The sequence below is a fragment of the Danio rerio genome, chromosome 14 (genome assembly GCF_052040795.2).
Source record: "Danio rerio strain M-AB ecotype USA chromosome 14, GRCz13ab, whole genome shotgun sequence".
In the NCBI taxonomy this organism is placed as follows: domain Eukaryota; kingdom Metazoa; phylum Chordata; class Actinopteri; order Cypriniformes; family Danionidae; genus Danio; species Danio rerio.
In genome coordinates, this window is record NC_141034.1 from 32,836,821 (window position 1) to 32,860,463 (window position 23,643).

The 23,643-nt window shown below is 36.5% G+C and overlaps 1 protein-coding gene and 1 long non-coding RNA gene across 2 annotated transcripts in view; one reads left to right on the top strand and one right to left on the bottom strand.

The window, feature by feature from the left end:
- tenm2a (teneurin transmembrane protein 2a) overlaps positions 1-23,643 on the top strand; it is a 1,216,147-nt gene that overhangs the window by 130,536 nt on the left and 1,061,968 nt on the right. The gene's annotated exons all lie outside the window — the stretch shown is intronic.
- On the bottom strand, positions 12,541-17,533 carry LOC147840829 (uncharacterized). The gene is made up of 2 exons (XR_015507588.1): positions 16,627-17,533; positions 12,541-16,363 (listed from the first exon to the last, which is right to left on the bottom strand). It is a non-coding gene; the product is annotated as an uncharacterized LOC147840829 (long non-coding RNA).

The following is a 23,643-nucleotide window of genomic DNA, read 5'->3' on the forward strand; positions in this document are numbered from 1 at the left end:
CTCAGTGCACTGACAACATCAGACAGAATTTTTGTTTTAGCTCTGAAAAGGCCTCCTAAGTGCCCCTTGTTAGGATGATGGAAATTTGACAAGTTTGTCAAAACTGTTTGAACATAGTAATAGGTCAGTTAAAGAGACAACAGCTTTATGTAACCTGCCTAAAGGCCATCCGCATCAGTTGCAGCTTGGTTGTATCAAGTTGTTTTGGGTTTGTTCTAAGCATCATCAGTTATTAACATACTAGAAGGATAGGTGGGTATTTTCTAGAGGTTCCCATTCTGTGAGTCACGATTTGTTTCCAAAATGATACAACTGTGCATATACATACATCTTCCAACTTTACATTTTAATGAGAATTGAAGTTTCTATGCTTTTGTTTATGATTGGAATTTATGCATGACAATACTTCCATCTTTAAAATGATTTATTTTAATTAACATATTTCAATTATGTTAAGCATGAACAGGCTCTGAATTAAATGCCTGAAAAATAATAAAGAACAAACAGTTCTTGTTCCAATAAGAAAGCCTTTTTTTTGGTTTGTTTATAAATGTATTCGTAGCAAAAAATGTTCATAAAAATAAAATTTGGAAACTACATTAGAATTGCTTCAGAGCCAGAGAGAACATATTTCACTTTCACTTTTATTCACAGCCCGAGTTTGCAGAATACAAGCTGCAAGTGACATACAATTTTAGTGTAATCAGGCGATTGTTTAAACAAGTGTATAATGGTCATGAACGTCTGTCGACTGCGTTTGCATAAAAATAAGAATGAAAAGGTACACCTTACTAATACCGGGTTTGATCCCCTTTTGCCTTCAGAACTGCCTTAATCCTTCGTGGCATAGATTCATCAAGGTACTGGAAGTATTCCTCAGAGATTTTGGTCCATATTTACATGGTAGCATCACGCAGTTGATTTGTCAGCTGCACAACCATGATGCGAATCTCCCATTTCACCACATCCTCAAGGTGCTTTATTGGAATGAGATCTGATGACTGTGGAGGCCAGTTGAGTACAGTAAACACATCATCATGTTCAAGAAACCAGCCTGAGTTGATTTGTGCTTTATGACATGGTGGGTTATTTTGTTGCGAGTAGTACAATGTGGTCATAAAGGTATGGACATAGTCAGCAACAATACTTCGGTAGGCTGTGGCATTGACACGATGCTCGGTTGGTACTAATGGGCCAAAGTGAGCCAAGAAAATGTCCCCCATACCAATACACCAGCACAACCAGTCTGAAACATTGATACAGTGCAGGATGGATCCATTCATACTTTCATGTTGTTGATGCCAAATTCTGACCCTACCATTTGAATGTTGAAAACGTTTATCCAATCTTCCACTGTCCAATTTTGGTGTGCCTGTGCGAATTGTAGCCTTAGTGTTCTGTTCTTAGCTGCCACCCGGTGTGGTCTTCTGCTGCTGTAGTCCATCTGCCTCAAGGATCAATGTGTTGTGCATCCAGAGATGCTCTTCTGCATACTTCAGTTGTAATGAGTGGTTATTTGAGTTACTGTTGCCTCTATCAGCTCGAACCAGTCTGGCCATTCTTCTCTGACCTCTAGCATCAACAAGGCATTTGTGCCCATAGAAATGCTGCTCACTAGAAATATTCTCTTTTTTGCATCATTCTCTGTAAACTCTAGAGATGGTTGAGTGTGAAAATCTCAGTATCAGCAGTTTCTGAAATACTCAGACCAGCCCGTCTGGCACCAACAACCATACCACATTCAAAGTCACTTAAATCACCCTATTCTGGTGCTCGGTTTAAACTGCAGCAGATCGTCTTGATCATGGCTACATGGCTAAATGCATTGAGTTGCTGCCTTGTGCATGGCTGATTTGTGTTAATAAGCAGTTGGACAGGTGTACTTAAAATGAGGTTAGTGTATGATTCTGTCTAATCTCGTGTGCACTTAACTCTGTCTTTAGGTGGGTCCCTTCTCTATGCACACACATAATATTTCACAGTTGTTATTCACTGCATCCACTGTTATGGATGGACACAGTGCTAGCATTTTCATGAAAAAAGATTTCAGTTTGGATGCTCAATGAATCTTAAATTTAATACAAAATTATAGTTTTTCTGTTGTTTTAGGACAGGACTGAGCTAAACCTTAGGTAGTTTTTTTTACACTATTTTTGATTATTAAGTTATATTTTTCATTATTGTTTATTTTGTACATTTGCATCACAAAAAGCATGACACCAAAACTGAGGTATGTACTGAACTGTGACTTGTACCATTAATCCCCTACTCATTGACAATGTATTTATTTTTTTCTCCCACCCTTGTATTTTCACAACTTTTTAAAAGATAGATAGATTAATAAATGTGCAAGGGTATTGGAGACTGTGGATAGAGGGGTATACAGATAGGTGGGTAGCTGAGCAGACACAAAAGATTGATAGATGGACTGTTAGTTTGACAGAAAGTGCAGGTATGAAGGTTTATAGATATCTACAGCAGATGGGTAGGTAAACTGATATTTTGAACAATTGAAGTTGGAAGGTGGACAGAAGTAAATGGATACTTGTGTGGGTTCAAATTTGTGGCAGTATGAGGTAGATGGGTGAGAATTTACTGTAGATGGATTGATGGTAAATGATCCGTAGACAGATAAATGGATGGTTGATGGATTGATGGATGGGTGGTCGAATAGATGGTAAGTGAGATGAGAATGAAATAGATTGATGGATGGATGTACAGCGTAAAGAGATAGGTAGATGAGTTGAGTGGGTGGACAATAGGTAAATTAACAGATGATTAATGGATCGAGAGATAGGTGAACAAACGAAAAGATGGCAGGGAACACGTGTGGGTCAATGGGTAGTTGTATATAAGATGAATAGAAAGTGTCACATCTGTATGTGTACTATGCTAAAGTCCTCTGTATGTATGTTTATACAACACATCTGTCTGGTTTTTAAATCTGATTAGTTGATAGCCATGCGATATTCTGACAGTAATAGCACTCATACCGCCTCTTCACCCTTCACTCTTGTCTATTACTCTGACCACCTCCTGCAACAAGCAGAGGACACTCTACAATTTGACAAATATTGCTGCATAATGTACCTTTGAGGCTTTTTCAGTCAATAATGTAGGTGTTTAGATTGCAACTATGCTGTTTATCTATGAGGATAGTGGCTATTTTAAACATTTATAATTTCTGAGAGACAGCGCATCGAAGGCCATTTGCCTGTCATACTGAACAAAGACGGTTGACATTGTCCATCAAATCATTATTAAACAGATAAGTGACATTCTATGTGGATCTATCTCTTTTGTATGTTGTAGTGCTGTATTTATACCATATATAATTGTAGTGTACTGATTGTGAGATTAGACTTGCAAATCAGGAATATGTGTTATGTTGGCAGAAAGAAAGAAAAAATACCCGCATGTGTATGGCGTTTTTCTTTATCGCAAACACAACAGCAATGTAGTAGTGATTGTGATGCTTTTTTTGTGGTTAATTATTGTGATATCCCGCTTGCAACAGAAAAATACTGTAGACTGTAATAGACTGTAATACTGTAGGGAGCTATCTCTGTAGACACTTTAACCAATCCATACGTGAAACAATACTGGCTACAACTATGTGGACACCTATTCAGTTTACATATCGCTGTCAATTTTACATTGTCCTGTTTTGTTTTTTTTGGGAGTATGCTGTTGTTTTTTGTGTCTGTATTTTGCACTGTCGTTGTATTTGCACTATCTGTATTTTGTACTGTCTGAAGCCAGCACCTAAGCTTTTCACTCATCATAGCACACGTGCTGCTGCTGATGTGACAATAAGGGTGCTTTCACACCTGTGAACCGATTCAGTTGTTCCGAAACAGAGATTACAATTGTTACATTGTTGCTCTTTGCTCTTGGAGCGGTTGGCTTTTACACTGCAAAGTTTCTAATCGGAACAAAAGAGCTAAAACAAGTCACGTGCGAGTAAACTCTCCTTACATTGGTCAGAGTGTCAGGGTTTATTTTGCAGCGTCCCACTAAGCTGTCAGGAGAGGTGGTGGTTTGGTGGTGATTGACAGGGTGTGCGCGCGACGTGTCTGAGGAGAGACGTGGTGGGGAGGGGTGAGAAGGGTGCGCGACGATGCCTATTTGAGGACCTGGAGGGAGACGCGAGATTACCAGGAGATCATCACTCGTTAGCGGGCTTACAATCTCACTTCAATCGAACCGCTCCAGGGTTCATTTCAATCGAGCTGAGACCACCTCATTTAAGCGATCTCGGAGCAATTACTTTGGCGTGGAACAGAGCGCGATTGCCCTGTTCACATATGCTAAACGAACCGCGCTAACTGGGCAAACGAGATACATTCCGAAACAAAAGTGTAGGTGTGAAAGCACCCTAAAAGTGATCTGATTTGATTTAAGATGACATTTCATTCCATTCAGCCTAATAATCCTAAAATGTCAGCAAAATAACCGGTTTTATCATCACTTTAGACATTATGCTAGAGAATCATTCAAATAGTAGCTCTAAGTGATGTTGGTGAATTAGTAACGACTTCTGCTTTTCTGATGCCAAATGCAGATGTATGTACGGCGGAAGACAGTCGTTCCTAATAGAAAAGGTTTGTTAGTATTTACATGTTTGCTTTTCTTTTTTATGCACACGATCGAACTGTTGAAAAAACACAAAATCACATGAGTAGCAGTGCGATGTGGCTGTATATTGTGCCTTTTGGGACACTAAGGCAACATACACCTACCACCAGTGCCGATATACAACCACATCGCACCTCTACTTGTGTGATATTGCTCATTTAATAATTAAAAAACAAACATTTAATATAAATTTAATATTGAAAAAAATAAATCTTGTATTTACTTCCCAGAAAAAGCTAGTTGTGTGTCAGTTATGATGTGGATCCAGAAGTCTGGATAACTGCACATAAAACACTGCTGTAAAACTGACACTTATATACAGCTGTGTGCTTCTGCATTCTCAAACAGAGGGATGAGTTGTATTAAAACACTCCCTGATGTTGTTCTTGCGGTTTTGCCACATCAATAAGTTTCTGGTGCTTTGACAGCAGCTTCTTTTCAAGTGAAGTAAACAATGTTGACTAAGTCTGCTGGGTCAATGTGCACAATGTGATAAAGAAGAAGAAGAAAAAAAAAGAATAGTCTAACATTTAATTTTCCAATATTTGGCTTGTTTATCTGCTGTGCGTGACAGTTTGCCATTTAGACTGTGATACAAAGTTGTTAATTTATCTTATTAAAAACTTTGTTAGGCAGTGTTGCTCTTTCCTATCCAGCGAAACACTCGCTGACCAGCATCTGTCAGACGAGACTCAAACGCCTTAAAAGCCGCCCATCTTACTTGTGCATTATATATGTCTTCTAAAGCTGTAAGATAGCTTTCTGCGAAGAATGAATCTCAAAAAAGGGTTATTTTAGGGGTACCCTTTTTTCAATGATGCTGTTTAATAATGTGCCCTCTGTAAAACTTTAAAGCAGTTAAAGGGATATACATTTTAATAGTCTAATCGAAATTGTACATATGTGGATTATAAAGCGGAAGAGGACAGGCTTCTTTTAAAAGCTTTATTTTTCACATTGTTTAGCGTATGATTTCATTAAAATGCTCAAGCTCCATTTAACGAGTGCATTTTCTTCAAAGTCGGCTCATTGTTGAAGCACATCAAAATGTAGTAATTTCCTGGAAGCCAAATAGCTTCTCAGATTTAGCCAGCTGAGTGCCAAACATGGTGCTAAGTGATCAAAATGTTCCGAAAAATCCAAAAGAATATACTAATGAAAAGGAAAAATCAAATAAATAAATAAAGTTCAGCCATCAGCCTGTTGTTTAGCTTAAGTGCTTTTTTTCTGCATTCGCACTCGTCTTCCATTATTTGTTGGGGGTAAAAAGCTCTTGAGTTGGAAAATAAGCAGAGAGGAGCAGCCCAAATGCACGGTCATGTGACTGTGAAGTGGTAGCAGGGGTATGTTTTAGCGTGACAGAGCTGGAGAGGGGCTATTAAGGCCGTCCATTAAGATATCCTGTTTAACATGATGGATTACATACAAGCCGAACCTCTTTTGTTCATTTAATGCAGCCTTCTCCAAACTCTTGAAGTACTTTTAGTTCATTCAAGCAATGTTCCCTAAGATTGTTTACAATTTACCCATGTCCTAGTGTGCATTTGCTAATGAGATTGTTTTGCATTTGCTTTTTTTGCTGAGTCATGAGTTTAATACTAGTATGCAATTAGTTGGAATTGTTCTCTCATTTTTTATTTGATTTAATTATACTTATTTTTCCAAGAAAATATGGATGGCTTCAGTAGAACCCAATGCCTCTTTAAAAATTGTTGTCTGTCCTGTTATCCAGTCCCACTCGTACTGAATTGTTTGTTCCTAATCTCCTTTTAAAAGTGTATAGAGAAGAAACTAGCTAGCAAACAAACAAAAAGCCTTGCAGGGGTACGTGACTAGAGCAGAAAGAATGTGGCTTGGGGATATATGGATATATTTGGGCCTTGTTTCTGTTAAACACAGCACAGAGGAGGCAGTCAGATTTGACTGAAGCTCGACACAAGGTCCGGCTGGGTTTCAACCTCACCTGCATACTGAAAGGGAGACAGAGACAACAGGAAAGGTTGATAGAGAAACAAAAAGTATAGAAATAGTGCAATGGCTGAGGTAAAAAAAAGGAGATGTTTGCTATTTTTCCTGAGGTGGCCTCTTGAGTCTTTCCACATTTCAGTGGATGGTGCGTCCAATAGGTCGCTCTCTTCTGATGTTATCTTCAAAGCAGCGTTTTTATCCTTATCGAACTGATGTTCCGTATCACATGACTCATTGCAGAATTGCAGGTTTATTTCATGCACTTTTCGTTTACTTTGCTTGAAATTTAATGATATATTTAAATACACTTCATAAAATAAATTCATTTGTTCATTTTTCTTTGGCTTAGTCCCTTTATTCATCCTGGTTCACCACAGTAGAATGAACCTACTTATCCAGCATATGTTTTACATAGCGGATACCCTTCCAGCTGCAACCCAGTACTGGGAAACATCCATATAAACCCTTTCACACTCATACACTACGGACAATTCAGTTTATTCAGTTCACCTGTTCTGCATGTCTTTGGACTGTGGGGAAAACCTATGCGAACACAGAGAGAACATGCAAATTCCACACAGAAATGCCAACTGACCCAGATGGGATTCGAACCAGTGACCTTCTTGCTGTGAGGTGACAGTGCTAACCTCTGATCCACCGTGTCGTTCCATATAATACATACTTTAATGTAATGTAAACTGCACTGTACACAATGACTGTAATGTACGAGCGTTATAGGCGGGAATCGAACTCGGGTCACTGTGAGCGCATGTGCATGATGCACTAACCACTAAATGTATAATTTTTAGCAGTAGACAAGGCCAGAAGTCATAAAACATCAATTCACTAAATAGTGGTAAAACAGTATAAACACAACTGGAAAACAATTATTTTATTAATATTTATTATTAATTATTAATTATTTGTAAACATTATTTATGATGTCTGCCCAAAGCAGACTTCTTACTTTCTGCCATTGTACATTGTGCTCACATTAGTAATCCTGATCTCTGTTCGCACATAATACAGTAGTGGCAATTTTCTATTAATGTTATGCTAATGCATATACCATACATTACACTATATATACCAGAAAATGGACAGAAATTATTAACTTTTATTTTTTGATGATCTACACTGATGATTTCATAATAATAATTTACCAGTAATGATTGTATGTGTATATTTTTAATTGTACATTTATTATCACTCACTCATTCTATTCAGTCAAATGAGTTGTAGTGCTTTTATTTAATTTATATTGCATAAAAGAACCAATTCGCTATTAAACAGTGTTGTGTAAAGTGGTAATTCAAATTAAGGTGCTTACATACTTGTACAGTGCAATTTAAAACCATAGTACTTTGAACTAATCTCTGAACTAATCGAAGTGCTACAGCTCTGATGGATTTGACAAAATAAATTAAAGCTATAAAAGGCTCATAAAATGCTTATACATAATTGTCATTGCAGCCATTCAAAAATTGTATTAATATTTTTTAATAAATATTTATCAATATATATATATATATATATATATATATATATATATATATATATATATATATATATATATATTTTTTTTTTTTTTTTTTTAAATATCAATTCTGATTTTATTCATATTTGTAATACACTTTTAAAAATAAAGCTTTTTTACTGTCATTGATGGTCCCTTTAAAAACCTTTAAAGATGTTGTATGCACGTTTTTGACTCTTCTGAAGCATAAAAATACCATAATATGTTTGCAGCTTATTAGGAAACATGATATGAAAATGTGCATTCTGTGTCTTCGTTTTGGTCTCTATAACCTGCCTACTGCCTAATATAAATAGTACAAATGGAAATATTAGCTCTGCACAGTGTCCCAACACATGATGCGACAAGGTTCCAGTGATAAGCAATGTGTTTGTCCGAACTAGATGCAGCATGAGAGAAGCATTTAAATACCAGAGCCATTCGGAAGCACAGAATGCATGCCAACAAAATAGTAAGGTTTATAATCTTATCAATACATATTAAAACCTCTTTCACATTGTTAAAAGTACAAGCTGGGAGACTGCTATTTTTTGGTTTGCAACAACAGCCACAGTTTTAACTTTCATTTTCAAACTTGTTTGTAGTTATTTTATTTTTAACATCTGAGGTAAATATCTGCTGATGCTGCTTTCAGAATGGCTATGCATGTCACATAAAATGGTATATAAGCTCACATTGGTGCCATTTAGTTAATGTTGTTAAGCGGCGATGTCGCAAAAAAAAAAAAAAAAAAAGAAACAATTGAACCATTTCTAAAACAGAAATGTAGGTGTCTCAGATGGTTGGAACAAAAAAAATACTTTAACATGTAAAATATACCATTTATCGTGTTGTTGTGTGTTGTTAGTACACAGTGTTGGCTCAATAGTCAGGCACGTTCTCTCCTGTTGGTGTCATTAATCTGAATTTGCGTGAGGTCATCCGAAAAGGGGCCAGGTGAAAAAACCCTCTTCAACATTTTGAACTTAGACTGCAATACCTAGTTCGTCCACTTGGTGTCAATCCTACAAACTGCACCTTTAACATTAATGGAAACTTTTAGTCCACAAAAGTATTTACAGTGGATCAATGTTCTTTACATTATAACATTTTTGTTCACACTATGACAAAAATTATTCTTCAATTGCATTACTGTCAAACCCTATTCTGTTTTTTTCTGTCACATTTATTTTCAATTGCAAGTAGTACTACAACTTCTTCTGCTACTAATAACTAAAAAATATATATAAAATAAGACATTTTAATATGGAAAAAAGCTCAATTAAATATTAATGTTGTGATAATATGTGTTATTGATGTTATGATACCGTCAATGCAGAAGAAATTATGAAACATAATAACTAATGGAATTTTCTAAACTATAACAGAGAGTTGGACTCTCTTTGTGTCCTTAAGGGAGCTCCACTTTTAGATAGAGGAATGTTGAACATCTTTAAGTGAGAAAAAGAGCGTGACTCACAATTGATTCTCCCTCATCTATCCTTCTTTCTTTCTGACAAACTCATCCCCAAGGGCTTCAACACCTGGTCTTTCTCTCCTATTCTCTCTCCGTCTCTCTCCCTCTTTGCTGAACGGGACACTTGTGTTATTGACTCATTCCCAAAGCCAGTGAGACTGGATCAATTTGCTGAACTTTATCCTATTATTAAAGCTGGCCTAAGGCTGGGAAATGGTGGGCGAGAGACCGAGAAAGAGAGCAAATGCAAAGGAGGGGTAGATGCTCTTTAAAAGGCATTAAGCAAAGAGACATAGTCTCATTATGACAGGCTTCAGTGCCTCCCTCATCACCGAGATAAAGGGCCCCAATAGAGAATTTGCTTTTCCAATTGTGTTATTTAAATGTGAGATGACTGGGCTTTGGCGTCGTAAACAGGGCATCTTTAATAAGCCTGGACAGGACGTGCGATAGAGACAATTGCACGAGCTATGAAAACCACTTCATCAATGCCACATTTGGGCAGAATTCAATTTCAGACGCTGTCCATGCCCCTTCTTATCAGCTTCCCTCAGCAGCCGGCTGCATGTCAGATAGTGATAGCAATAATATTGTAAAGAAGAAAGGACGTCCGTGGAGGAAAACATGAGAGTTGCATGCAGTGAAAAACAGAGGCAGGATAGGCCAGAAGTGCTGTGGGATCTGACATCTGCTCTCGCCGCTGTCATGGGATGATGGATCACATCTTTCTTCTGTATGGGTCTGCTCTCCAGCGCTGTCATCCGCACCTCTTCATATTTATGGTGATGGCACTTGAGAGGATCCTGCTTTAAGCAATGGTCCCTGTGAGGGGGAAAACAGGTGTTTGTGACCACCTAATCAGGCTAGGAATGGCAGCATGCAGTTGTGGCCTTCAGTTCACCCTCTGATGTGAAGTCGGCTGTGTTTTGACTCGTTCTCTCAGTCTCAGTTTAAGTATGGCATCTGCATTGATCAGTGTGCATGCATGTGTGGTCAGTGGCTCTATGGAGGCAGCTTTTGGACTACTAATATGGTTTTTGTAATTGAAAACCCTTTTTGCACAGCTGTTTATGCTGAACATGTCTGAGTGAATGGCTAAAATTAGCTAAACTTAGAACTTCAAGTAAAATGTCAGATGAATAACTAAGTAAGGCCAGAAACCTTATATAGAAAAAATGACACTTGTTTTTTTTTTTTTTTAACTTGTTTTCATCTTTCAGCGTATGAATACTGATTATTTTGTTTAAAGGGTTAGTTCACACAAAATAAAATGCTAAATCTATTATTAATTATTCTCGTGTTTTAATTATATTTATATTATATAAATTTTATTAAATATTTAATTATATCAATTAATACTCATGCCTTTTAATCTCGATTCAAGACCTTCATTCACCATTTAATTCAGATTTAAAATATTTTAGAGCTCTCTCATCCTACATAGACAGGATTAGTCAAGAGACGACCAAAAAATGAATCATAAACCTTTGCAAAACATCCCTTACTTCAGTGTTTCAGCTGTAGCCTCTCAAGTAATTTGTTTGCCTATGTCTTCTGCATCAGCTAAAGGCCCATGTTTATTGCAGGCAATACAATGCATTCATATTGCTGATGCACATTGCAGTACATGATATTTTCAGTAGTGAACTCCCACCATGACCCGACATGGAAGTGACACATAAACATGTTCTTATTACAGCTGAATCATGGAAGTCAAAGTTTTTGGTTCTTTTATTTGGCTTTAAATGTCTCAGAAACATAGTTGTTAAAATAAAATATCTTAACAGTTCAGATCAAATTAGATATCAGTATATTAATGGTTTGTGACCTTGATGTAAATCAGACATTCAAAGAAAAACTGAATCAATCGCTGTTCTTTACTGAATAATATTTTAAGATGTGTCCTTACATCTATACGATTCTCAGGTCTCAAGTAAGCTAAATATGTTCTAAATTATAATCATTTTCTAATATAATTACAATAATAGGACTTCTAAAGTGATTTGAACATTCATGAAAGCAAAAAATTTACCAGTGACTGAATATTGGAGATAAAAAGCAAAATACCCCAAAGACTTCACCACTGCTGTTTTCATGCTTATTAGTGTTGGTGTTTTTGATTCCCAGCTGTTGCTAACCAAAACATTTGAATGTCAATATTTGAATAATGTAATGACACATTCTCACAGTTCTCAGATGTAAGTAAGGCCATACTCACACTTGGTACAGTTGCCTCGAACCAGGCTAAAGCACGCTTGTCCCCTCTCCTGTCTCCCTGACGGCCCGCACTCACACCACAATCGGGCCTCGGCATGCTTACGTCATCGCTGCTGCGCTGTTCAGTGAGAAGCGCTGTCACTCAGCAGCACAGTGGAGATTTCTCTAGTTATATCGTTTCAGTCGTTTAATATGCAGTGACATGCAGTCAAATATTTCGTCAAACAGTCCTTAGGGATGCGGTGACACGCAGTCAGATATTTCGCCGAACAGATCCGCCACTTTTGGAGCTCATAAACAATCATAAAGCCCTAGTGCTGCAGGAATGAGGAGGTCTGCTGAAGGTGCGCAGCTGTCGTGCAGTGAGGAGTTTGCGTTCACTGAACAGTAAGAATGATTAATAAATCCATATGATAAAATCCCTTAAAAGTCACGTCTCGCTTTCAGTTTTGGGCTTTGGCGCGTTTTGCACTCAGACTACAAACGTAATGCGCCCAAGTGAACTGCGCTCAGGCCCACCTCTTCCAATCGGGCCAGGGCCGGCCAAGTGTACCATGCCTGAGCCCGATTCAGCGCACTCACATTTCTCAAACGATCCGGGAAACCAGCCTGGGCACGGTACGGATAGCATAGTGCGAGTAGGCCCTAAATGTTCAAACTGATTTGCTGGCTAGCACATAATTGATTCCATTTTACTCTTCAAGTGTTTCATTGTTTTTAAAAATAATTGTTATTTTATGTTTCCGGATTTCATTATTAGCTTTTTATCAGCTCACAGTCATTTTAAACTCATAGTGTAATGTTTAATGAGTTTAATTCTTTGATTTTTTTTTAGACCAATCTGGTACATTAACTGTTTAGATTAAATAGCACCTATTTTAGCCCTTTTTTCAAGATTTAAGATAAGCCTTTTGTGTCTCGAGAATATGTCTATAAAGTTTAAGCTCAAAACTGCCATCAGATTATTTATTATTTGAACACATTATAGCTATTTTTGTTGCCTGTGTCTTTAATGCTAGTTTTACCCGCCCACCGTTCCCACGTGCCTGTCAGAGTGTGCCTCAATCTGCACCTCGGCTGCGTCAGATAAACAGCACAGTGACAGACATAACAGAAGCAGACCTCACAAAACGTTTAGTGAGAAATACAACAGTAAGAACTTTACCTTTTTTTTTTTTTTTGACGTTCTAGTTCTGGAGTTACGCCGAACTGCATTGTTGATCCGTCGGCGCCGCTTCAGAAGCGTTCCTCGCTGCAGAAGTTGGGACCAGCTCAACTTTTCAAGCGCCGACGGAATCGTCAGCCAATCAGATCGCTGTATGCAAATACACCAGCTCAGACAGTGGCCTATTGCTGACTGAATTTCATTGGCTGACGCTTCTATGAAGATTGTTCAGCTCCAACTTCAGACACGCCCTCTGTCAAGCGTTGACGCTGAAGCCCCGTGTGAATAGGGCGTTAATGAGTCGATGAGAAGGATGAGTCACACTCCATGTTGTTACAAAGTTTATGCACACACACAGCGGAAACACACACACACAGCATGCACTCTTATGTTATACAAAATAAACCTGATTTAACATCCACAAACCAGGTATGAAGCACTTTCTTTTATAATTGTACTGACATGCAGCTGTGGTGATGAAGTAAAGACAGTAGAATCGCTGTTCAAACAACAAACATTTTACATGTTTTAAACTTGTAAAACTCATTCTTGATCACATTTGATGATGATTGATGATCACAGAGAGCTGAACAGATCTTTTAATCACAGTTGTTTTGCAAAGGTCCTGTCTTGTTGATATGGTTATACGTGTTACTAGGTAGACATGTTAATACGCACCTGTCAATCAATTTGGTGGGTGGGGAAACCAAATTCCTATATTACGTTGCATTACGTTCCTCAAAATGAGAGGGATTTGTATCCTAGTTTAACATTAGGAAAAAAAAAAAAAAAGACTTATTGTGTTTCTATCACTCCAATATGACTGTCGACACACTATACCTACACAGTTCTGTCCAAACAGCTTACAAAAGAGGAATTTCCTCATAGGTGCCCGTTAAAACAGTTCAGATAAAAAGTAATCAGGAAGTATGATTCTAACTTCACTTTCATCCTGTAGCCTATAATAATGGCCCTCAATTTTGTAAATAATCTCGCCAATTATTATTTTTAGAGGGGTTTGATGAGTGTGAATGCCAGCTGTTGCTTGGGCCCAATCCCAATTATACCTCTTAGCCCTATCCCTTGTTTTGCGCGTTTATGTGAATGGGTAAGGGTGTCTCAAATCCCTTTAGCTTGAAGGCGTAAGGCTAAGGAGAAGGGCTAGATATCTCTAGGTTTTACAGGACCACACTCGAAACCAAGGGGTAAGAAAATTTTCCAGAAAACAACATAAGTAAGGAGATGATCAAAGTAGTATCTTTTGTCATTGTTAAGTATTTTTTACAATAAACAAGCATATGTTTTAGTATGTTCACAACCGCATTTGTGTTTTACTGTCATGGTTAAAAAAAAATAAAAAATGCTAAAATAAAAACCGCTAAATTTGCTATCTATAATCCCTAATAATGACTCCTTCATAGCAGTCCCACAACATTCACATTTGATACTGGAATACCCTGTCAGAAAAGTCTAGTGGCTGGGAATGACCTTTTTACAGTGTTTGCTATAATGTAAATGTTGTTTTCGTGTGTTTACATAGATGAATATGGCCAGGGTGAAAATGCACAATACAGTTACCATTTTATTGCCACATTCTGTCGTTATGCTAATATGATATCGTTGCCTTTAGTAATTTCCTGAAGATAAATACCAAAAAATTACGCAACTGGAATCACTACAGCAGTCGTGATCGTCAATCTCAAATGAAGCATGAGACATGATGTCGCAATGGCAGGTGCAGGTGTTGTAATGCTGTCCCATTTTTAGGGGTAACAATTTGAAGCCCTTCCCCTTTACACTCTTTTTCAAGGGCCAAGGGTACAAAAATAGAATTGGGATTGGGCCTTGATGCACCTTCTCCAAATTGCATTGAATGAATGCTGGTATTTCCAAAATGGCCCGCAGGTTTTGTTCCGCGTTTGTGTAATGTCACCGAAACAGCAGCTTAAGTTGAGTGACAGCTGCATCTAAGAGGAACATTTATGAAAGCTGTTTCATTGTCAACAAAGACTGATTTTATCCTTGACTGGCCATCAGTCACCTTAATGACGTGCTTTTTGAATTCTCTATTCTCTTCTGTTGTCCTTATAGTTGAGAGACATACGCGTATTGCTCTGTGTGAAGTTCTATACATTTGGGGTGACATCAAGAACTAAAAATGTTTCTAATTGGATAGATATAGCATTATTGTTGCATTTACCTTTGGTTCTGAATAAATGCTTTTTTTTCTATGGCAAATCAGTAAACGGAAAGCTCTGTGATTATGGCCAGTGCAGCACTGCCGCTACTTCAAATATTTCCTCCAAAGAATGAAATCATTTGTGCTCCCATTCAGTCACACACAAATGGAACCGATTAATAATGGCCCTTTTCATCTTGAAAGATTAGTTATTCTACATAGCCTTTTTTGATTTGTTGCCGGGCTACCTGGAAATGCCTCTTAATTGGTTAAAAAGCTTATCGTACCTGTGGCAACAGATTGCAGATGTTTCCTGAAGGTTTTGCTATTGCTTAGAAAAACAACAAAGTGCAAATGAAACGAGATGAAATGAGTTTTTCCCCCTGCTGTGTTCTTTTCGAGAACAATCCCAACCAACCAATGCGAGTGATTCCTTTCCTGTTAAAAATGATTTCGAGATGTTTTCTTCACTCCAGTTCACGCTGAATATCTAATCTGTGTTGTTTCTAATATATCTCTGCAGTTTCGGTGCTAGTTACCAGCTGCTTCTGTGAAAATATCTGCGATGAAGCTTCTTTTTACAGTTGCTAAATGTTACACATAGGTGTTATCACGCCACCTTTACATTCTCTAATGGATTTGAGCATGGATTAGCATTTTATTTCCCTCTGATTCTTATTTTGTCCCAAATTCTTTTTCCAATAGGTGATTAAATAATGCACCTGGGACTTTTAACACATCTCATTGATTTCCTTCCACATGGGTTAGGAGGCGGTTTGCAGTGTTCATTTACAGTAAAGTGACTTATTTTCATCTACAGCCAGTGTGCTATTATCACTGCTGAGCTGGAGAAAGGCAATCTATCTAATTTATTCCATCATGTATTAGAGAAAGGGGTTTAAGGTTGAGAAAGAAAATGAAGAGCAACAGAATTGAGAAAAATGTTACGTTGCAGAGTATTTAAGTAGAAGAGGAGGTATGAAGCTTTGTATTTAGTTTTGTGTTGTAGTTGTTTTTGTAGACGCAGGCTGTGTGATGGACTTCCCTTCTCCAAGCTCATTGAATTCAGAATGGATTATGATGTAATAAATATATTGAGTAGATTTAGCTTTATTAAAATTTCATTTAATAATTGCTGTAATTCATTCATTGTTATTTACTCTTTCTCATATTAATTACATATTCTTTATTTAATAATAATGACTTTATATGATTTTATACATTCTCAGAAATAAAGGTATGCAAGCTGTCACTGGGGTGGTACCTTTTTAAAAGGTACAAATTGTACCTAAATTGTCCATATTAACACCTCAAGGGTACATATTAGTTACCTACAGTAAAAAGTACAAAAGTGTTCCTCTTAAAATTTGTAGGTACTAATATATACTTTTGAGGTACCAATATGGACCCTTCAAGTACAAATGTGTACCTTTTGAAAAGTGAGAGCCCAGTGACAGCTCTCGTACCTTTATTTCTGAGAGTGTATATGATGAGATTCTGTTTTGATGAAATTTATCAATTTAATTCATTTTTTCATAGATACATATTAAGTAAAATACCTACTTTAATATTTGAAGTTACTTTTGTGAGAAATTATAAAAACAAAATATGAAATAATTTACAAATGACTGATGTAAAACATTGTTATTGTAAAATACATTCCAATTCGTTTGGCTCTTTTTGGATATTCCAATATAATGGACATATTTTCATGAACCCAACAACAAGCCCAGATAGTTGGCATGATACCAGCTAAAAGAGGATCTTACTTAATTGGAAATTTTCAAAGGCTTCATGTTATCAGAGATGGTTGAGTGAAATGCTTTGTCATTCAAAAGGAACAACAATGTATTGAAACCTCAAAGAAAATTGCTGAAACCACATGGGCACCTGTCTTAAGACTCTTGGGAATCTAGCATTTTAAGTCTATAAATTCTCATCTTTATTTCTAACCTGCATATTCATGTCACTGGCTTTGTAAAAATGTGAGTTTTGACTCTTGTTTATATGTTTCATATTGTCACGGTCACCATCGATCAAGCCTGTGCAGATTGCTGATGTAGTGATGTTAGCTCAGTTTATGAATATTAATGATCAATAATAACAAGTTATTATTAATTATGAATATTCAGAATTAACTTGTAGTTAATTTAACAAAATAAATATAACAATGACTTCGTCCACTCATCTGAGCAGACTCTGTTTTTATTTATTTTTAAGGGAATTATGACTACTTCTTGTGAAGTAGATGAATAGTTCAGAAGTTTTAGGAAACCTAATCAGCTTGTAGCAAAATCTATCGTTAAAGTGACCTTTTCTGTGAGGCAAAACAGCCAATCCGATGTGGTTATAGCGTGACTTATTGACTAGTCTAAAATATAACAAAAAAAAAAAAAAAAACGTACAAAACACAAGAACAAAAATATTAGAAAATAAAGCATGGAAATAAAGAGTTTAGATAAAAGGCTGGCTAATCTAGCTCAGTTCCACAAAACTATTAAGGACCACCATTATAAAAAAACACTTTTAAAAAGGGGTACGGCCTTAACGCACAACTTATGAACGCACAATACCTGAATTTGGGTCAGTCTCTCTCTTGTTGTGCAAGTTTCTCTGATTGCTTGAAAGATGAATATATGCTGAAGTCAGAATTATTAGCCTCCTGAATTATTAGCACCCTTGTTTATTTTTTCCCCCAATTTCTGTTTAACGAAGAGCAGATTTTTTCAGCACATTTCTAATCAAAATAGTTTTACTAACTCATTTCTAATGACTGATTTATTTTCTGTTTGCCATGATGGCATTAAATAATATTTGACTAGATATTTTTAAGACACTTCTATACAGCTTAAAGTGACATTTAAAGGCTTAACTAGGATAATAAGGTTAACTAGACAGGTTAGGATAATTAGGCAAGTTTTTGTATAATGGTGGTTTGTTCTGTAGACTATCAGGAAAAAATATAGCTTAAAGCGGCTAATACTTTTGTCCTTGAAAAGGTGTTTAAAATTTTTAAAACTGAAAAATTTTTCTAGCCTAAATAAAACAAATAAGATTTTTTTTCAGAAGAAAAAAAATTATCAGACATACTGTGAAAATTTTCTTGCTCTGTTAAACATAATTTGGGAAATATAAATAAAAAAAAAAAAATCAAAGGGGGGTTAATAATTCTGACTTCAACTGTATATATACAGGGCTTGACAATAACACCCACCAGCCCGCCAAAGAGGTTTGTAAGGTTTTTACCCGCCAGTAAGACAGACACTTCTACTAGCCACTCTGGCTGGTTAAAAATAATTTTCCTGGATAATAATTCCTAAAAGCAGGGTTCGACAATAAGGATGGAACAATATGGATGCAAAGGCAATCCTAGAATTGAGAAGCAACACGAATGACAAAAACAATAGCGATCACGCGAGCAATAGAATGCAGTTGAATACCTAATAACAGCTAACAGCTGAGGTGATGCGCGCAACTGTTTAAAACGCCTGCGCTCATGTTTCCTTGCATGAAGCAACTGTGCCTAGAAACTCAACTGATGTGATCGGTTCTCCTTCAAATAGACTAGACAAAATGTATTGAACATGCAGCCACAGTCTTGCTGCTTTCAAGAGTTCTAGATTTGTCTTTTTATAAGCAGCACGGGTAGCTTTCGCTTTAACTATACTTTGAACAGATTATTTATGGGTCTAACATTACCCGTGTGTGTGATCGTCCTGTCATTATCACACGGTATGCTTTTTTACCTGATTTGAAAATAAACTGAATTTTAATAATAATGTAGAATTTATAAGAAGGCAAGTCAGCGCTTTTCTGTGTCAAGTAGAATGGACAATAAAGTTTAAACTAAATTAAACTTATTTTTCGTTAATATGGTTTACTTGTGTGTGTGTGTGTGTATGTATGTATATATATATATATATATATATATATATATATATATATATATATATATATATATATATATATATATATATATATATATATATTTTTTTTTTTTTTTACAATAACATTGCTTTAATGGGAAATTTACTCCCCGTTTATGTGTAGTTGATCTGTGTAGGTGATCTGCGACCTTTAGCCAGGAAAGATTACTGTGCATATGTTTTGTTTAATAAAAAGTGTATAAAGCTATATTTTGCTTGTTTTGACACCTTTAAAATTTGTGACTAAGATATAAATGATTATTTATGTTTGGTGTGGTCAGAAATACATTTGGTAAATCCTTCATTTTGAGCTCTGAAAATTGTGTGAATGCAACTGAATGCAATAAATGATGTACAGTATAAGCATGCCTGTTTTTACACTCACATAAGCAAAATAGCATAGTGTACTGTACAATTGTACACATGTAAAATCTATATTACATTAAAATCTTTGTTTTAATAAAATAAGATGTGTTGTTATGTGACAATACACTTAATTATTGCTTATAGAAGCTGATTTTGTTGTATGGATATCTCCTAAAGATTGCCATCTGCTGGACAGCACTGCACAGTGCAGCATTATATCTCAATAAGTGCAGAGCAAAAAGTATTTCTTCTTCTGTTTTCACTTGAACTTATATTATTTTGTTTGTTTGCATCTGTAGCTTTAAAAGTGTTTTGTACTTCTCCTTTGTACTCGCATGTCAGTGAGTTCCATGGTCTCGACAGTTACCCAGAATGCTTTGGTTATTTGGGTTTTTCTCCATCAAAATAATAAATGAGAGTAGCTTTTCAGGGGCTATTGATTTCATGCTTTTATGGTATTACATCTTCAGAGCCGCTCAGGTTGAGCGGAGGAAAACAAATCGGTTTTGGGAAATGAGTGTAAGCAATATCCACAGTGAGCCTGTTAGCTGGATTGGGTGAGGAGCCTGAGGGCCAGGAGCCTCAACCTCTCATTCATTCAACTTCAGCAGCTCCCACGTGTACCTGCAGCAATCAACACACAATATCAATGCTTTAATGCTGTGAGTTTCTCTCGAACTGACAAATCTGTCATTTCTAGAAAAATGTATTTAAGACTATTGAATCTAAACCTGAAGAACTGTTCATAAAGCAACTTAGATTTGGAACTGCTTTCAGTTGTGATTTATGAATTTGTGCTCTGGATGTTGACATTTTTATTAGCATGTATTCACTTCAAAATGAATTGTAATGCATTATTCTATCTGCCTGTATATTAATTGTAATGAATTGTTCTATCTATCTGTCTGTCTGTCTGTCTGTCTGTCTGTCTGTCTGTCTGTCTGTCTGTCTATCTATCTATCTATTGGTCTGTTGGTTTGTCTGTCTGTCGTTCGGTTTGTCTGTTGGTTTGTCTGTTGGTTAGTGTGTAATGACCATGAAACCTTTTTTTGCAGCAAATTAAATTACATATTTTTTTGTGTTTAATAAATGAAATAGACAAATGGTTATTATAAGGGACTGTAATTAGCAAAATTTAGCTAATATATATATATTTTTTTACCAAACATTTCTTTGAATAACCTGACCATAACATAAATGTTTTTATAATCAGATGCTTGTTAGTAAAATCCTTATTACTGTCTCTTTTTTTTTTTTTTTTACATTTGTTAGTCTCCTTGCTTTGTTTTGCACCCCCTTTGCTGCTGTAGTCAGGGGATGTTTTCCTCATACTCCTTTGTTTGTAGTGTAGTCCTGAAAAATCTCAGTTTGAAGGGCTATATGGCCCTTATCCCTAGACCACTAAACAAAAAAGAATTGGCACCCCCAAACCCTTCACATGAACATGCAAACTGATAAGGGGAAGGGTTCATAAATTAGGGATCGGGCCTTTTTGACTTTATAGAAAGGCAAGATAAAGTGAAGTGGGTCTTGTCAGGAGTGGTTACCCATATTTGAAATTGGTCCACTGCTTTTTTCCAATTAAGAGTTAAATTAAAGGCACATAGAGACTACTGTTCATTCACTTTTACCATCTTCTTTTAGGACCGGGAATCAAACCTGAAACTTTTGGGTTAGAAGTCCAACTCTTGGTATTATAACTAAACTGGCATGGCTGCCAGTTTCATTGGGCTTGGTCCCTTTATTCATCAGGGTTCGCCACAGCAGAATGAACCCCCAACTAATCCAGCATGTGTTTTACGCAGCAGATGCCCTTCCATCACAAACCCAGTACATCCAAACACTCTCAATCACACACATACTGTACACTACGGCCAATTTAGTTTATTAAATTTTTAGTTTATTAAATTTGTAAAAAGTTATGTAATTTATTAAATTCACCATATTCTTTGGACTATAGGGGAAATCGGAGCACCCAAAAGAAACCCACGCCAACAGGGGGAGAACATGCAAACTCCACTCATAAACACGAACTTGCTGTAAGGCAACAGTGCTAACAACTGACATCATGGCTGTGTCTGAAACCGCATATTTCCATACTGTATAGTACGCTAAAATCAGTATGCGAGTCGAGTAGTAAGTCCGAAATTCACAGAATTCAAAAATCAGTATGTGAGAAGTACCCGGATGACTCACTACTTCCGGCGAGATTCTGAAGTGCACATCCCATGCAGGCTGCGCTATCCCATGATGCCCCGCAGGAGAATTCATGAATGGTAGTGAATCAACGCAACTGACAAAATGGCATATGTATTACAAATTCCATTCATACTGCTCACATTCATACTGTATAGTACATATTTTTCTAACAGCCGAGTAATACGTTTAAATTCAAATCCAGTACCTACTGAGTAGTAAGCGGTTTTGGGATGCAGCTAGAGTCACCCTGTATTCAAATGTAAAACTTAAAGAGTGTCAATTCACAGCTTTGCATTCAGATCTGTGCAATCACAACCACCAATCACATGTGTTCCTGCTGGGCGTATTAGTTCATAAGCCAATCATAGGTATTAGATTAGTCATGCTCACTCACTCATGCGCATGAAGTGCAGATATACAGTACATTACATTAGACAGATAAATATAAACCACATGACTGCTATATTTTAATGCACACATCATTTTACTTTAATGCCCCACTTCAGAAATACACCTGAACATGGTTTTGCATCTTAAACTAATAAAGTGAATGAATTGGATTTGCAATTACATTAGAAGGCTCCAGGTACATGACAAGCATTCATGTCATGCCGAAACTCTCATGCAAAAACTCAATTACAAAATGAAATCTACTTTATGAACTGTATGTCATAATGTGAGCTGTCCTGAATAATTAAAGCAAATCCTCTTCTCAAAGGACAACTGCGCACAGTCACATACAGTATAATTATGTGGCCCAACACGTCAACATATACTGTGGTCTATTTCAATGTACTTTCCTTGACGTCAACACTGTATAGGTTTAAAAGGCACCCCCCCCACCACCACCTCCATCTCAGCAGGGTGTTTTCACACCATTAAGTTTATTAAAAAATCAGGGAAATGGGAGAGTTCAACTTTGTTTAGGTGGGAGTATCAAGTGGCAAAAGAGGGAAGGATTTGCATTAAAGGGGAGCTTCATTACGTGCACAACAGCTGATTTCCACAGCAGAAATACAAACAAAGACGCAGGGGAGATAGACAGTGATTTGGAGAGCAGCATTTACACCGCATCTGAGAGCTCTGTGAAAGGTGAGGATGTTCAGTCCATAATATTGTAGTGATATTAGTCATTTTGACTAAGGGATGTCTTTAAAAACTGAAACTGTACTGCTGAAGATACTAACTTTGCTATCTGAATAAACAAAGAACATTGATCACACACACTTACCAAATACGTAAAGACAGTTGAATCAATTGCATCTTTTTTAAAAGAAGACGACTGGAAAATTCAGATTTCACTATTTTTTTATAAAAAAAAAATAAAATGTTCCTTACAAATACTTACAATACTTTTGTTGCATGTTATCAGACCACTATAATCCACACATGTGGGTCCACACTCGAGCTCTGCTCTCATCATGGGGAAATTGAAACAAAGTCTTTGTTTCAGCACATTTATAAACACAACACTGACGATCCATGTCTCCAAAGAATTCTTCTACTAGTCTGAATTACGGTTGGCAACACAACATGGCGTCTTATGAACTTTAAGATTCACAAAGTTGCATATCATTTACAATAGAGCTTGATGATTGGTTCAAGTCTTTCTCGTGAATTAAGAAACAGATGTGCTGAAAACTCCAGTACCTGCCAGTACAGACATCCACGCTGGAATTTACACAATGATCTCATGGCAGTGACGTAGCTTCAAATGTATTTTTAAACTGGAAAAACGTATTTGCTCTAAACAGCATAAAAACAACCAATTTTCACTTTTTATCTAAATATATGTGTCTTAAAAGTGTTTTTAGCGACATGGAACATATACAGTATATGACTGTCAACATCTCAAAAATGTGTTTTGGTATTTCGTCATCCTTTAAAACCTGGAAGATAAAATAATGAGACATATTTGTCTTCTATGATGGGTAACCTTTTTATTAAAATTATTCCTTGTGTTTATTTATTTGATTCTCTATTACACACAAC